Source organism: Molothrus aeneus, chromosome 7, assembly GCF_037042795.1.
Source record: "Molothrus aeneus isolate 106 chromosome 7, BPBGC_Maene_1.0, whole genome shotgun sequence".
NCBI classification, from domain to species: Eukaryota; Metazoa; Chordata; class Aves; order Passeriformes; family Icteridae; genus Molothrus; species Molothrus aeneus.
Genome location: NC_089652.1, coordinates 20,007,577 through 20,024,717, shown reverse-complemented (window position 1 = coordinate 20,024,717; position 17,141 = coordinate 20,007,577). Strand labels below are relative to the sequence as shown.

Below are 17,141 nucleotides of genomic sequence, written 5' to 3'. Positions count from 1 at the left end.
CTTAAGCAATGCTCTATTCATTTTATCTCCAAGCTCTATTATCAAGAAACCAAACAAAAGACATTTTTGGTCAGGATTGCTCAAGTTACCTTGATTTTACATTTTTAAATAAATATCTTTGAAATCTACATTCAAATCTCCAAGTTTTATTGATATTCCTTTCTGATAAGTGGAAGTAAAATAATTCCCAGAAAGTTATCTTTTTCCAAGAGAAATGTAAAATGAGTGACGACAAGACGTTCATTCTCATTCCAGTAACTCTGATCCTCCTTGAATGCTTCCTGACCTTACCAGTGCCAAGGAGACCATATTAGGAGTCTTTCATTTTAAGTATCTAGATATGGCAATAAAAAAGAATTCTGCATTCACAATTGCCCATAATGAACAGGCACTTCTGCTAGCATCAGAGGTGGAAGGGCACAATTTTTCCTGGTGCTGTGGCTTTGGGGGGAGCTGGAGAATGCTTCAAAACTCATGCAAACACAATGACTAATTCATCGCAGCAGTCAACTTCAGCACATACAATGCCTATGGTTTTTCAAACTGTATGCTAAACCCCCATGTGGTAAACATGTGCAGCTAAGTCCAAGTAATTGCCTGGAATTTACTCTCTTATACTAGTCTTCAACATAGAAACATAAGAGTTTTTTGGGTTAGAAGACACCCTAAAGATCAACTAGGTCCAACCTAGTATAGTTTGGATTCTGAACAGGACCATATCTTTCAAAATCTATATAGTATTTAGCATGGTTATTATTCAAAACAAGTAAGCAAAATAGCTTTTTTTAGGCCGGTTTTTCTTTTATTTACTTTTTAAGTAAATGGAAATAATTTGTTAACTCAGACAAACTGGCCCCTCCAACTACACTAGAGAAATCTGAAAGGGGAACTTTTGGTATAGAAGAGAAAGCCAAGAACCTTGACTACGTGACTGACAAAATGATCAAGGCTTCTACTTTCCATAATGTAGAAATTGGCAGCAGCATCATCAGTGTTAGACCACCAACCTGGGTGATCTTCTGACAGACAAACAGTATTGTCATGAGCAAGTGCACTAAGCAACTGCTGGGCACATTTCTTTTGATATCTTCAGCAGCATCTGTAATGTTCATGTTAAAATCTGGAACTGTCATTTGTTAAGAGGTGTTTACGCTTGGTTTAAATCCATTACACTTCTAATGCTAACCTGATGGTGCCAAGAACCATTTCCACCAAATGCTTTATTCAACAAGACTTAGAGTTTTGTCAGATGTGCTTCCTGTCATCCTCTGTTATGCCAGATCTTTTGATATCTAGCAGAAAAGCTAAAAGTAAGGATAAGGGTCAGCAAAATGTAAGGAATAGAAAACTTTTCTTTCACTTCTCCTGTTTTCATGTTGTTCATCAAAACCACAATTTAAAAATCTCAGACAACACAAGTTTCATTTTTATTTTAATTGCTTATCTATATAATGCTATAATAACTTAAAGGCTACGCAGCAGATTTACCATGAGAAACAGGCATTATAGTGTGAAAATTCTAGACTACTGTTCTTTATACAGAGAATTTAGTGCTAATTATGCACTTTTTGTGATCTCATTTTTGAAGGAATTCCTGTACATCAGAAGACAAAACCAAATATTTAAAAGTCTGAAGGTCAGATGAGGGTCTTGTTTCTGAGCATGCAATAGAGAGCTGTAAATGTTAAGTGAACAGGCACTCTTCCTCCAGTTATGTGGTGCTTACATTTCTAATTACAATAAGAGAAAAGTAAGATCTATTTATTTCAAAGCCTTTAAAATTATTATATTTAAAATTAAAGCAAAATTTTCTGCATCTACACATTTAAACCTAAATTAATATAATATTGAGGGATCCATTTATATCAAAATTCCAATCATTAATTTTCTTTCTAAGCAATATCCTTATTAAGGAAGATACAGCTCTTTAGCTAGAAAATTAAAGAAAATATTACATTTGCACTGATCAACAACTATTGCAACTATATAATGAGCTCTTATATTGGAGTGTACATGTTTATTTTTACAAACATCTCAGAATCTCCACTACAGACACCACCCATCATAAAGAGCCATTTCATCAGAAACAGATCATTTTTCTTTCCACTGCAGACTAGATCCACCAGTTGACACACAGGAGCTGCAGATGCAATGCCTGCTGCAGCTTCGATTCTCTCAGGAGAATCTGAGACTCACTTTATCCTGACTACATAAAGTTTATTTCTCTGCTGCTTGTAAAGCACAACAAATAACACAAAACAGTTGACTTGTATGTGAGAACATCAGAAGTCCACTGGCATTTAAGAATTTTTGTTTGTCTTGCAGTCTGCTTGGTTTTTGTCTTATTTTCTAATGCAAAGTAAAGACTCTAAAAGCTTTATTTAATTTGAAAATAACTATGTTTATATTAAAATGCAAAACATTAGCATTAGAAACTTGATCTGGGCATAGCCCAGTTCCTACCTGCCATTTTCCCTTAAGTTTAGCTCCTGTGACAACAAAATAAGGGAGAAACCTGCCCCCCAAAAAGGTATTAAAAACAATAAGCAGAAATGCTGGACACGGACAAGGCTTTGGGTGGTGAAGGGACAGAGGTGATAATGAGAATTCTAAAAGTAGCAACAGAAATAATCATCCAGTCATTTGGGAGTTGAAAAGCACAGGTCCACTTTTTGAGACAGACACTACTTCTTTCAGTATTAGCCAGACATAATAAAGAAAAGAGGGAATATAAAATTCCCATCTGGTATTTAAAATTCCAGAAGCCTGACCAGCTCTTTAAATGTTATCACATGCTAAAATAGGAAAAGCCAGATGCTACATTTATAAAGTCTATGTGCTGCATCCTCTCAAAATCCAAGAGCTGCCACTGCTAAATCTAGTCTGTTTGGATAATTAATCAGTTAAACAATTAACCTTTACCAGAGAAACAAAGCAGTGCGTGGTGTGAGATACCAACAGCCATGCACTGCCCAGGCCAATTACAGACACCAGAGACAGAAAACCAGGCATCAGCAGGACTTGGAAATGATCCTTGGTAAATCAGCCTTTCCTCAGAACACATTCTGGATTTCTCATGTTTGGAGTCTACAGCTGTAGCTGCTGATCTGTAGTTAACTATGCTGCCATGGGGCAAGACAGGGTTCACAGTAAACAACTCTATTTCTTCCCACTACATCTATCAAACAGATCTAGGCTCTATTCAAAATAATTTAAAGAAAGAAAAAGAAAAGCAGCCAAACCAGAGGCCAAAACACATACTAGAAACACATTGTGGAGCCATTTCAGAAGTATTTGGTACTATCTTGGTTGTTCTTCAAGAAGGCTACTAAGCAACAAAAAGCTTGCAAATGTCACAAGACCATCCCACTAGAGATGAAAGATGACAGTAACAGCAGTATCACAAGAAGCTTGACACTCATTTATAAATTTAGAAGTCAAAACTGTAACTGGAAGCAGTATCTGTATGTGCATGTAATCTTGGAGCACAAAGAATGAATGAGCAACAAAAAGGAATAATCTCTCTTCAAGCAACAGCTGACAACAGGGTTTGTGTAAATGTTATTAATGCTGAGAGACCCAGGCAGACTGCAATAACCTCACAAAAGTAAGAGGAAAGACCTGACCACACTTGGCCAAAACCCCTCTCTTAAGCCACCCAGAAAGCACTGCACTCCAAGTTGCATGCAAGCTGTTAGTCCTAGGTGACCTCAGCAATAGATGTGAGCCTGGGCTGGCTTGCTCCCTGAAGGCCCTTTCTTATGCATTGGGTGGGATACAAAATATAACATTGTTCAGGCAAAGTCTTTGCTGTAACAGACAGCCCCAGATGACATTGTCAGGTATGTGCGGCAAACCAAGCACCTCTTCCCAAATGCAATGCCTATGATTAAATGCATTATTTAAACAGAAAGCAGAGCAGCAACAAAGAGATGCATGCTCACTTTTAGCTGGCTGAGACTACTTCTGCAATCACCTTGTTCTTACTCATCATTAAATTGCTTAATATCCACTGGATGTCAAGGAAAAGCTTCCATCAAGCAGGAGAGCAGAAAGTGTGCGACTAAGCAGCATACTATCACAATTATACAATCTTATGAGACCTCTTCTACCACACGTTGCCCTTGAAAGTTTCAGATTACTCCAGAGCATTAAAAAACACTGAAAAATGTGTTTAATTTACACATGGGTGTCCTACACCTGCAGAAGTCCATTTCTACAGACTCTCCTGGGGGTATTTTGTAGAAAGATACAGAACTAAACTCCCAGACCTTAACAAAGATGTGCTGGGATGCTGCCCCAGAACCAACATGGGAGGTAAAATCATGGGGCATTAGCTCTGGCTCCTTTTGAACCCACCCCCACTGCCAGCTGTGGGGAAGGGCACTCCAGGCAGGCACTCTTGGACCAGCATCCAAAGCACCCCAGTGTTATTGTCTTAGTGGAAAAGTTCCATACCTTCTCAGTGATTCCTCATGGGCATCTCCTCACAGCACTGACTTGCACACCACACAACCAACTCTCTCCTCAAGCAGCTCACCCACTTTTTTTTTATAGCACTCATCCTTATTGGGCACAGCTGTGGCCTATTAAGGGCAGGCCTGTTCCTAATCTTTGGTGATTAGTACAGCTGCAACTCCTCAGGGGTGAGACCACCTTCTGCACTATCTCTGTTCTCTTACATTCTATCCCTCCACATCCCAGGACTCCAGCCTCCATCTCTTTCAGACTGAAGGACAACTGGGTGGCTGAGAATACCATTGTTTTAGGACTGAAAAATCCTTCGCTGTAGCATTGTAGCACCAGGATTCAGAACTGCTCTGGGAAAGGAGTTATCCTGGTTTGTAGCTTATCAGACAAGAGGAGATAAATGAGTACTGCCAACAGGAAAAAAACAGGGCCAAGCATTCACAGCTCCTCTTAAGTTCAGTTGCAGTAACACTGCTGAATTTTGTATAAACCTTATAACAAAGGGACAGTAACTACACTAATCAGAAATATTTTCCCTAGGCAAGAAGAAATGATTGAAATAACACACCACAGCAAGCTATTACAGTCCTGTGGTCCTGACAATGCTGTATTGAAACAAAAAATGATCATCCTTAAAAAAATTTCCTTCATACCCTAGCATTTAATCTCAAATGTCAACAGTAAATCTATAGCAAAATGAGTTTAATAGGCTCTGTGGGCATTCAAGATCAACTGCCAAACAAAGAAGAAAGGCACAATTGAAATGCCCACTACATTTCTTTTCTGCATCTATCACTTAAAGTCATAGCTAAACTCATTTCTAAAACATACTGCAAAAGGAACTTCACACAGCAGTTTTTTAAAAACTTAGAGATCCACCAACAGAGGTGATTTAATTGGTTTGGGACCTATTTTTCAGATTGGTTTCTTATGAGCACTGTAAAATGCTTAATCCATCCTGCAGAAGATTGCTCAGTCCCTCTGAAGGGCAGTTTTTAAGCAGCAGGTGCCATGGGACACTGTTATTCAATAGGAGTCTAATTTATGACTGGCATTCAAGGATACAGATGCCAGCTGTATAAAGACAAGTCCCTGCAACCTCTCTCCCCCCCCCGGAACTTGAGATGCTGGAGCATGCTGAAATGTGAGACCTTCTTCAGTGACTCAAGAGGTATACAGAAAAAGAGGTAGATGCCGTAGAATACGTAGTCTTATATACTGACATGGAATACTGTGCTGCAGTCTCTGGCTTTGTGATATTGAGCAAATGTCTTTGACATTTTTATCTACAGAGGTGGCTGAGAAATGACCTACCTCTCAATCTAATATATCTACTTTTGGAAACTAGCAATGTTATTCTTGCTACTGCTGGTTTCATCATTTCTCAAATTAAAAAATGTTATGCCTAAACTTTTAGTTAGTAGAGCAAGGCAACTGATTTTTCATGTATGATACTATCTGATGGCTTTTCTTCCATATGTGCTAGATATAGATATAATTTACAGGTTATTTCCTGCCAGCCAGGATGATAATCTGTTATTGCTTGAGAAGAAAATACTTTTGGTGGTCCAGATACAGTGTACTGGGCACCTAAAGAGTGATTGTAGATTTTTGTCTGTTGTCATATCACTAAGACACTAAAAATCCCATCCATGCTTCTTCCAAACAGCCTAAATTAGAGACCAAGCTTACTCGTACTCAGCTTGTCAAGTCACTTTTAAAAACTGATCTTGGTTTTTGGAGAACTTTTTCCTATGTTTTATAACTCATTGCAAAGCAATCTTCTTACGAGTGTTTTTCATATACGCTGTCATTCTGAAGTCTTTAAAAAAATGTTATCCAACACCAACCCTGCCCTCTCCTCCTACAAGAGAGAGACTACTTGTAGTAGTTTATTAAAATGGCAACATATTGCCATATTAAAATTGCTTTTCTGATCATAAATGCCAGTGCACTTATTTTAAGTCACCATTACTTTGGGCATCTTGGATTGCTGCAAGGTCAAGTGAACACCTAGAACAAGAACAGTTTATGCAAAATAAAGTTACACCTGAAAGATGACGAGGCAGATTGACTTCCCCAACTGTTTTGGTCACTAACCCTGCCTAGATTTGAAGTATTCCCAAGTACAGTGACTAAATAGTGTGTATGTGCTACTCTCAGGGGGTAATTTTGTTCCTAGAAGTGTTTAATCCCACTCAAAGCCCTGATAGCCAGAAGGTGGATCATTCTGCCACTGCGTTACCCAGTGAAGGTGCAATTTATATAAGGCTTATTTTGAAAACACATGTCAACAGGAGGAAGATGTACATATCAATCTGGCAAAAAACTGCACACCTTTTAGTAAAAAATCCTCATCTTTAGCTCTATTTATTGTTATAGCTTCATTTAAGTGCAAGAAATTTTCTAAAACTTCAAAAAGTCAATCTGTTTCAAACCATAACCATATAAAGGTAAATAATTTTGACACCAAGTAACTTCTGGCTTTTACTTTGGATGTATATAGAGAAAAATTACAGGCAAACCCAAAGCTTTATTATTTTTAGCTGACCTGAGGGATTTAGCAATTTAGGTTTGAGATAGAGATTTTTAAAAAGGATTAGCTGCATATTGGCTCTTACCTTCCTAGCAGTGGACACTTTAATCAACATTTGGAGAGAAAGCCATACCAAATTTTGTCGCTTTCAAAACATTTGGACTAAACTTGTTAATAGCATTGGCCCAATGACAAAAGTTTGACCCCACATGCAAGAATTATAGGAACCTGATGAGTAAGTGATTGATATGCCACCTTCAAAACCACAGCCTGGGATTGCATTTTGCCACAATATTGTACAACCCTTGGCAAGCAACCAGCAGTCTGTCCCTCCTTACACCATCTGGAGGAAAAAAACAACAGCAAAAAAGCCTCGGCACACTCTCTGTTTTGGCAAAGACACGTGTGGGAGAATAGCCTACCTCAGCCAAGCTGTCTTTGGCTTCTAAGAAGAATCTGGCTGATTCAGAAGCTTGTGACAGCCTCTCACTATGTTTTCATTTTCTGTCAAAATCAGAAAATCACATCCATCTTCAAAATAGCAGCACATTCTCAAATGCTATTCTATTCATGCCACTTAAAGCTGCTAGATGCACGATCAGATTTCCTGTTAAAATCCAATTAGGTTTCCAGTTTAACTTCAGAGTGATCTCAGGAGAGTTAAAGGATCCAACAGTTTATTTGGTATTGTGAAAACAAAAAAAAAGTTTAAAGGGAGAGTATTTTTCTTAATAAATATTTGATAGGCAGGCAAAAGCTTTTTGGTTTTTCACTTGTTTGCAATTGATGCAAGAGGAGGAAATAGCTGAGTGCTTGGTCTTCCTCTTGTGTAAGGAAATCTTGGGGCTATTGCTACAGTTCCCAAGGGAATAAGGGGACCTTCAGCTCTCTAATACTTATTTAAGGCAGGAGTGTGGTCATGAAAACAGGTCTGTCCCATTTTGCCTCATCCTCTCATTCCAAACTGATGATGCTTCTCGGCTGTGCTGATCCAGGCTTTTGTGTGACCATGAGGCACATCTGACCAGGGAACTGATCAGACTAAAAATCATCATGAAGCATTAAGGAATGCATGAATATTTTTGTAGCAGTGCCAGCTTACAGACACACTGGCTCTAGTTTCTCAGATGCAAAGAAATGTTTTCCATCTTGATCTCATGTAGTTTTTTTCTCAGCTCCTGAAGCACTCTCCTCCAAAAACAAGGCACAAGCAGTTGAGGAGGAGCAAGATGAGCCCCTTTTTCATGCTCTTGCTTTCCCTATTAAGGAGGGGAGCATTAATCCCCCTCACCCACTGAGGGGTCCTGAGTTCTGAGAGGGCCATGTCCTGGCTGGAGGTGAGAGACTGACTGCCTTGTGGCAGCCCAGAGTGACCCAAGGACAGGCAGCCTTGGCCCTGCCATGTGTCCAGCAGCATCCACCACTGCTCCCCTGTCTGCTGCAAGAGGCACCTGTAGCAAGAGGCTGAGAGGAAAATGATCTGGAATAGGGGTTAGAAAATGTACAAAATTATTTGACTTTATCTCAAAAAATTGCTATATGGAGTTTAATTGATCCAGCCAGTGCACAGGAGGAGGAATTGAAATGGAGTTTTTTACCCAGCATATTTTTCACAGAATGAATTAATGCCTTGCTGAAAAGGAGATTTGCAGTTGGCATTTCAGGCAGCCTTACTGCCTGGCTCTGGAATTATTTGCATTGTTGTTCACACAAAAGGAGAATAAACTCAACCACTTGACTTCCTTTTCCCTGAAATAAATGTCTAAGATCACAGTTCAGAAAGGAAAGTAAATGGCAGATGGCAGCATCTTTGCAAAGTACACACACTCTGAGCTATACAGACAGGGAAATTGTTTTATTCAAAGGAAAACACAAAGAGTGAGGAAGAATAACAAAGCAGTGAAGTTCTCATTAAAAGTACTGGGGTAGCTTTTGGTTACATTGTTACCACATACACAAGAGACAAACAAGAAATTATTTACATCCTTTGTTTTGTGGCATTACTTTTCATTACATCTGGCAAGAAAGGTTTTTAAAGAATAAATTGAATTTTTTTGCACTTAGATCATTTGTCTTCCTCTCACCTTGGACCATTCCCTGTGGGGAGGCTTCACTCTGCAATCCAGGCAGGATTCCCTGTCTTCCTCTGTGTACCCAAGAGGGTTTATCCAGACACCACCTGCCCCTCCAGCAGCTCTTGCCCCACTTTCCTGAGAGTGTCAGGAAGTCATTCTTTTCTCCCAAGCAGCAGAACAAAGCATTACTGATGTTTGCATCAATTTTCATGTTTCCTGCCCTTTTTCCACATAAGGAGAATGAATCTGAGCACACCTTCTTCCTTGATGGACAGAGTGCCACTGGAGACAGACCCTGGCTGTGTCATGGAAGGGAGTCCCACGTCGAGCACTTGGTCACACAGCAAAGCAGGGTTCCTGTGTGATCCCACAGTAGCTGGTCCTAGAGCTGCTTTACTGCATTTCTTTTCACTTTTGCTTCCTGCTGCCTTTGATATCAAAGTAGCCAGGAAATAAATGGAACCAAAAATTGCAGACTGGTTTAAAATCTCTTTTGTTCAAGAGATCTTTCAGATTAAAATAATGCTGAAAGGAGATTGCTAAAAGTGAGAAAAGGTATGCTTATGCTGAGGGAGCCCTACACAAGAGTTAAAACAAGCTCAGGAGAATCCCTGTTGTTTCCAGCCACCTTATGAACCAAACACCTTCCTCCAGAGGTCTTGGTTCACATTATTTATATAGCAATCTCTTCTGATTCTGCTCAAAGACTAAGCACCTCCAAAGTCTGGAAAATGATCAAAAGGGGTGTTTGATCTTATGCTGCTTCTATAAGAAAAATCTCCCAGAAGAATGTGTCTCTGTTAAAAGTACTCTATTTAATTCTTACAACCCTGTGGTATGTATCAAGATTTGCACCCTTAAATTGCTTGGCATATTTTATTACTGTGTTATCTGCCTCCTTGGGGTATACAGCTGCTCAGTGAGCTTGTGTTTATAGAGCTCTTGAAGGTCCACAGATGGAGAGTGAAGAGAAGCAATCTATATTTTTCACCATATATTCATGTACCCTCTTTTTCCTTAAGGCTTGGCCTCGAACACATGGATAACTAAGGTTTGATATGATTCCCTTGGGCATAGTGGCAGAACATATTTTCTGTTTATGGCTTCACAAAGTTGATTTCTATCAGTATTGCACTCCATTCCCATCCTAGCAGGAGCTGACACATCCCAAAGAAAAGTTGGTGATAAAAAGAGAATTTTGTCTGTTGAGCTGCATCAAAATCAAGGCAGAATCAAGGCACAAGACACCAAAGCAGAGAAACCTCACTGTGGTCTTCAACACCCTCACAAGGGGAACAGGAGGGGCAAACATCAGTCTCCTCACTCTTGGGACCAGTGACAGGACCCAAGGGAATGGCATGAAACTGAGTCAGGGGAGGTTTGGATATCAAGAAAAGTGTTTTTACCCAGAGGGTGGGTTGAGCACTGGAACAGTCTCCCCAGGGAAGTGTTCACAGCACCAAACCTGACTTGAAGAAACATTTGGACGATGCTGTCAGGCACTTGGTGTGACTCTTGTGGTGTGCTGTGCAGAGCCAGGAGTGGGAACAGAAAACACTGAGCAACAGAGTACAAGCGGCTGCATCATCCTCTCTGGAGCAGTCCTGTAATCACACACTTCACCTGTGCCACAGCAGTTTCAGTAAGAGTCAGTACAGAGGAGCAAGACTGTTTTCCCTGCTTTGCAATCCTGAATATACTTGATGTCATCTTTTATATAACAGTTCTTTGCCTTTGTTTTGAGAAATCCTTCAGTAAGGGACAAATGAGTCTACATTTATACCTACATCAGCCCACTACAGACCATGCAATTACAGGTGGAGAAGCCAGCTGAAGAGTTTCCAATTATTCTGAGCAGTTCTGGTTATGCTTCCTTAATTACAATAGGATAAAGAGAAAGCAAAATGTGCTATCAGCATAATGAGCCCACAGAAATGGGACATTACATTTAGTGACAGACAGATAGACAAACACATAAGGACAAACATTAGGAAGAAGTTTGTTTAGCTATTTTCCTAGTTACCAGTCACTTTGAATACCCCTAATTAACAATGCCCACAGACAAAAGATGTAAGAAATTAGTTAGTATTCCTGACTGCTCACAGAGATATCTGGGATTTGAAATTTATGTTCCCTAGTGAAAGCTTTTAAAGTAGACATGGAGGACATCTCTAAGGACAAAAGTGATGAAAGTAAGTCGATGAAGAATTCAGATTTAGTCTTTTACCAAAATGCACTTCTTCCTGCTGTTTTATCAGATACCTAAGATTATCAGCCATATTCTGCCCAGCTGGGAGATAAGAATTATTAACAAAGAAATTCTTACAAAATATTCATCAATAACACTTTGCAAGAAATCTTCCTCAATTTTTGCTTTTAACAATTCTCACAGGAGCCAGGTTAAATTCTGATCTGAGCACAAAAGGACAAGCTGTCTACTGGTTGCCTTCTACAGAGACACCCAAGTTATTTCACTGATATTAATACACAGTTTTCACAATTTTCGTAAAGGAGATACAGTGGAAAAATAAAGAAACAGTTTTTCGAGCAAGAGGGTGGACTAGGTAGGCATAGCTGATAACCCAGAATGAGGTTTCACTTAGCTAAGGAGGCAGCCACCCATTTATGATCCCAAACAGTATTTTCCAAACATCCTCTCAGCTGAGGACACAAGCTGCTGCACTTTTGAAATATCATAGAAGAATGAGAACAGTTTTACTCCCATGGATTCACCAGGATATATATTTACCAAATAACTACAGCATGCACTCCTTTATTTGATTCATCCAAGAAACTCCAGCCCGTCTCAAAATCATGCCACAAGAGATAGGGCCTCTTATGTTGAATGAATGTTTGAGTGTAACATTGTCCAGCCATCTATTCAACTGCAAGCTTCAGAAAACTAAATGCTGACAAATAGTCTGGGGTCATGTCTGTGAAATGCTCCATATGCGCCAGCTGAGTCTGACGCTAGCTTGCTCTCAAATGTTAACAACTTTGCAAAAGCAATGCCCTCTTTTCTGCAGCAGATTTTTTTCTTGTTCAATCTCCAATAAAAGTAGGTTTTGATTGAGGTTTGAGAAAAACCTCATCTATCGTTTAGTTATGACAAAGTGAAAAGAAACCTGTTTCTTTGTTCTAAGGCAATTATGTACAGCTAAAAGCCAGAAGTGCTGGCCCTGAGCTGTGCTGAGGTCAGTGGGCCTGTGAGCACCCACACTGGCTGGTGGCCACACCAACACTTCTGCAGAAAACCACTCCAGGTATTTAAGGCAAACATCCACGGCAACAATTCCCCTTTTCAGTCAAAGAGCGAATCCCTTTCCCAACAGGCCCGTCCCTTCTCTGCAGGGTAACTCTTTTGGGAAGCCCAGGCAGAGCTGCAGGGGCTGGGAGTGGCAGCTGGAGCAGCGAGGGACAGAGCCCCGGGAACGCGGAGCTGCGGAAGGCAGGGGGCACAGGAGGGGGCACAGGAAGGGGCACAGGAAGGGGCACAGGAGGGGGCACAGGAGGGGGCACAGGAGGGGGCACAGGAAGGGGCACAGGAGGGGGCACAGGAGGGGGCACAGGAGGGGGCACAGGAGGGGGCACAGGAAGGGGCACAGGAGGGGGCACAGGAGGGGGCACAGGAGGGGGCACAGGAAGGGACACAGGAGGGGGCACAGGAAGGGGCACAGGAAGGGACACAGGAGGGGGCACAGGAGGGGGCACAGGAGGGGGCACAGGAAGGGGCACAGGAGGGGGCACAGGAGGGGGCACAGGAAGGGGCACAGGAAGGGACACAGGAGGGGGCACAGGAAGGGGCACAGCCAGCCCTGCCCACCTGGTACAGCCCAAACTACTCCAACATCCAGGCTTAAGGCAATGCTTTCAGAAAGCCCTGACCAGGAGAGCCCCAATAAACTGAGGGATCTAATTCATAACGAACCAGCTGCCAAAAAGAGTTCCATGATTTGTTCTTAAACAGGAGAAAGAAAGCAATTAAATTGCCATTTAGTTGTTTTATGTGGGCTGTTTCAGCACTTCTTCAAAACAAAGAGAAAATCCTGGTTTTATAAAGATAGATTCATTGAAAAAATCTGAAGTGGAAAATACAGAAAAGCCACTCAGGCAGATTTACTTTCATGTAGACAACGTTTAACTCTTAAAAGACTACAGCAACTCTTTCAAGATTAGGGAAGTTTTAGTAGGACAGGAAACTTTTGCTGAAAATTCTATAACTTGCATTTTCCCTATGGAAGCTTTTGGTAAGATTCCCCAGTGGACAGTACATTCTTAATCTTAGTTCACATTACAAGCAGGTGGTAAATACTGAAAAACAATTTATAAATACTACATTTATTTCCAGAGATCAATTCTTCGATTTAATGATGAACTACAATCAAAACCGTCTGCAAATCAGCGTTCATGAAAGGAGAACTGTTAGTATGAAATATGTGTGCAAATACTTGCTTTCATATTCAGGTGCTGCCTAAGGTAAAGTCTATCATCAATATATTTGTGAACAAGGAATGATCCAGAAATATTTGTCCCCATTGTCTTTAAGGAAGAGAAGGGAAGCCAGCCTCTTTTAACATATGACAGCTATGAACCTTCTTAATAGAAGAATTTCTTTTTCTAAAAAACATGGACCTGAAATGAAGGTTTGTACTTTCCTCCATTCAGCCTAGGACTGTGGCTTCTGCATCTGTTACAGCACCTTTCCACAATGTTATAGAGAAGAAAGTCATTCTTTGCAGCACTGATTTGGTTTCAGATGCATTGCACACAGGCAGAATAAGCATTTAGAGTATTTAAGAAACTTTAAATGAAGTTCCCAGAAAGGAGGTTGCAATCTTCTGCTAAATCACCTGTGCCATCTGTCCAAAATTTCCCCCAGAAACTATGAAAACATACAGCCTAGAACATAAGAGATCCCCAGATTTCCATGTAGATGTGTTCCTAATGTTCAGCATAATTATCTTCTCAACAAGATTTAGTAATAATGACAGACTTTTCCTTAGGTAATTTACAGATTTCATAAATGGTGAAGACATTTCAGCATCTTGGTCTATATACAGATGAAAGCCATGATCATAGAAAACTTACAAAAATGTCTCTTCAGGGAAAATGAGAAGAGTTTGCTACATTTACTAAATAATTTAGCGGCTGCGTTCCCTCTTTTTTCCAGGGAAAGGAAAAGGTACATTTTAGCAGAGATGCAGAGTGTTAATTTGACTCAATTGTGTTCTGCCTAACAGACTCCTGGGTGTCCGGATGAACAGCTGTGATCTCCCTTGGCTTCTCACCCAGAGTCATCCCCAGGACTCAGTCAGCATCCTGCCTGCTGCACCCAGCACCTCCCTCAGCAGTAGTGGCAGGGCATGGATTACAGCTATGGCAACCAGCCAGGCTTCAGGAGCTGTGGCTCCTATCAGGGGTATCCACTGTGATCTAGACACATTATTGCAACTGCACTTACACAGGACAGGCTTTTTTGAAAGAAAGATCAACAGCCTCCCACAGAGACAGCAGCATTCCAAAATATTGGCAAAATATTGCCCTTCATGAGTGACGTTAGCTGAACTCATTTGGCATCTGCCTGAAAATTGCCCATGAATAGTTATCAAGATTCTCAAATGTGCTCATTATCTGGAGGATTATTCTTCATGTGCAGTCAGCTCATAAAAGTTTGCTGCAAATACAGTCCTCATCCAGACAATTACTTACAGAAGTTACACAGTAAAGCTTTCTGTGCTCTGACTGGCTGGCTCCTCTGGCTTGCACAGCACGAGCTGTGAACAGTGCAACCAAATGCACAACTTTGTGTCACAGTACAGAAACACAATGCTGAACATTTGCTTTTTGTCATCCTCTAGAAAAAGGGACAGATTGAATTAAAACAATTTAAAAAAAAGGATCCAAGAGCTTAAACATTGCTATTGTCCTGCTAGAAAGCTTTCTTTCATTCAGAAGAAGAAAGGAAAGGACATGACACCTTCCTTTGCCTGTGTACTTATCCCCAAATGTGATATAGTCTATTCCAACAGACAAAATCCAAAGCTGATAAAAGCTTTCCACTCTCCCTCTGATATCCCATATCCTCCTGGTTAGAAGGTCTTTGAATTTCAACACCAAATTAAAGAAGATCACGGCACAAGTAAAAAAAGTCATCCTTATAGTGATGATATACTGAATCCATCATCTAAATGTATTAAAATACAATATAAAAATTAATTTGCTACACACTTAAATATTGAAGGCAACTTTTGACATACTTACGATTGATGAGGTCAAAAATATTCTGAATAACTTCTGGGCAAACTGCTAAAGGAAGTACAGTAACGTGGGCTTTCAGTCATTATTCTGATCATAGTGATCTTAGTTCACATACTTTACTCCTCCTCTTTTGGAGGAGTAATGAGTAATGAGTAATTAACCCAAAATTTTTAATTCACTATAATTTGAGTACATGAGTTTTACACTGATTTCACTCCATATAATTCACATCCTTGACATACAAGTCCCACAAGGCTGTAAATTTGTTACAGGTCACAAGACATGACAACAAAAAGGTCTGCTGTCACAGACTTTGATACTGTGAATAATTTTGCAAAACTCCTAGAATTTTTCCTGTGTTGCAGCTAAGCCTGAGTTAGGATCTTGATTAATTAGCATCATCTTTAATAATAGAATTTGGCAACCTCTGAAATTCTTGACTGCTAAATCATCACAAAGTAAGTCTTTCACTTCTTAGTTCATATTTCCTAATCAAGCCAGGTATTTTCTTATACAAATACAAAATACACATCCTTGAAATTACTGGGCAGGACTAATGTTACCAGAAATAATCTGTAGGAGCATTTGCCCTGTGGCCAGAAAAATACACAACATAGCTACTTATCCAACCCCTTTGTGATCCTACAAAGAGGAAGCAAAATCAGTCCTGGAGGCAAAAATAATCTCACCTAAATTACAGACCAAGACTTCTCAGCTACTTGCATTAGCTATTTGTACAGGTATTGTATTCACACTATTTGCCAATTTTGCTTATGCTCTTTTCTTTCAAATTTCTTCCCCACGTATAGCATAGAGCTCAAGTAAAGAAGGAATATGAACTTTAAGTTTTACATTTTCACCTCACAAAAGCTGGAATAGGAGGAAGCTCTCATTTTGGTTTTCCCCTCAATCTTCCTAAAAAATAAGTAAATGTAAAATTTCACTCATCAGGAAAACTACAGCCTGTGCACACTTAACCACTTCACCTGCACTTAGCTCAAAAATTCTGCAGGGTTGGTGTAGAACACTCCAAACCAAAGCAAACCATATCAACTCTTTTTGTTCTTTTTAAAAGACAAAGTAAACAAAAAAAAAACCCACCAAATATGCAACAGGAAAAGATAAATTTGTTTCAAGACCCAGCAATCCAAGGATCAATATAAGAAGCATTCATCCCACACAGCTACCTACAGATTTCATAACTGAGAAAAAGATTCTCTACAACAGATCAGGATCTTTTTTCAAAATGGAGTAAGGTTTTTGTTTCTTCTAATCCTTTGAGAGCACACAAGATTGGATATCACAGCCATGACATTACAGGACTGAAAAGCAATTTTATGTAATTTTGCAGTTTGTAAGAGCCATTGTTTACAATTTTCCTTTCCCTCAGATCTGCACAGTGCTCATGGTAACTAATGCACCTACCCTTCTGAAAGAAAAGATGTAGAACATCATACACTTTTAGATAAAGCAATATATAGTTTCCTAAAATAATACATCATATGCAGAATATTACACTTACTTGTGAGACCCTAATGCTGGAGTCCGTTAAACACAATGACTTACATATCTCTCATGCTACAGCTCCAATCCATGACTGCTGTATTTCTTTCTTTATTAATGCAGTTTTCTAGACTTTACACTCTTGTGTCTTCATTATATTATGGCTTTTTGCACTTGGTGGTTTTCCTCACTGGCATTTCCAGTGGGAGCATTAGCAGAGCTTCACTGTGAAGTGAGAAACACTACCCCTACCAGACCAGGGATGGGATTTGCCTTTCTTAGAACAGTATCTCAGCAGG

General features: G+C 40.0%; 1 protein-coding gene across 5 annotated transcripts in view; it reads left to right on the top strand.

The window, feature by feature from the left end:
* Positions 1-17,141, top strand: part of B3GALT1 (beta-1,3-galactosyltransferase 1) — a 173,922-nt gene that overhangs the window by 150,016 nt on the left and 6,765 nt on the right. For 2 of the 5 annotated variants that reach the window (XM_066553344.1, XM_066553348.1), the window contains one exon: positions 13,430-13,557. The exons of the other annotated variants lie outside the window; for them this stretch is intronic. The gene's annotated coding sequence lies outside the window, so the exon portion shown is untranslated. The remainder of the gene's footprint in view (positions 1-13,429; positions 13,558-17,141) is intronic. 5 annotated transcript variants of the gene reach the window in all.